Raw genomic sequence first — 266 nt, 5'->3', positions numbered from 1 at the left:
AGAGAAAGGAAGAAAGGAGAAAGAAGAAATAGTTGAGTGAAAAGGCAAACTAAGTGAAGCTTCGATTTTGTGGGATTTACAGCACCCATGAGCTCTTTCTCTCTATTTTCCTATCATTAAGCTTCATTACTTCTAGGAATTTATCCTTTATTGAGAGATATGGGTTAGATCTCTGGTAGATACGAAATATTTAGAGAAAAAGAAGGTGGATGATCCACAGGTTCAACCAAGTTATGGTAAGTAGAACTTTGATTTTGGTTATGGAT

The 266-nt window shown here is 35.3% G+C and overlaps 1 long non-coding RNA gene across 3 annotated transcripts in view; it reads left to right on the top strand.

Moving 5' to 3' along the window:
• Positions 1-6: 6 nt before the first annotated feature.
• LOC110411323 (uncharacterized) overlaps positions 7-266 on the top strand; it is a 2,323-nt gene continuing 2,063 nt past the window's right edge. For all 3 annotated transcript variants that reach the window (XR_002444745.1, XR_002444746.1, XR_002444744.1), the window contains exon 1: positions 7-236. This is a non-coding gene — a long non-coding RNA (uncharacterized LOC110411323). The remainder of the gene's footprint in view (positions 237-266) is intronic.

Source organism: Theobroma umbraticum, unplaced genomic scaffold (genome assembly GCF_002168275.2).
Source record: "Theobroma umbraticum cultivar Fairchild unplaced genomic scaffold, ASM216827v3 scaffold_56.0, whole genome shotgun sequence".
In the NCBI taxonomy this organism is placed as follows: domain Eukaryota; kingdom Viridiplantae; phylum Streptophyta; class Magnoliopsida; order Malvales; family Malvaceae; genus Theobroma; species Theobroma umbraticum.
The sequence above is the reverse complement of the archived record's forward strand: the minus strand, read 5'-3'. Positions and strand labels throughout refer to the sequence as shown.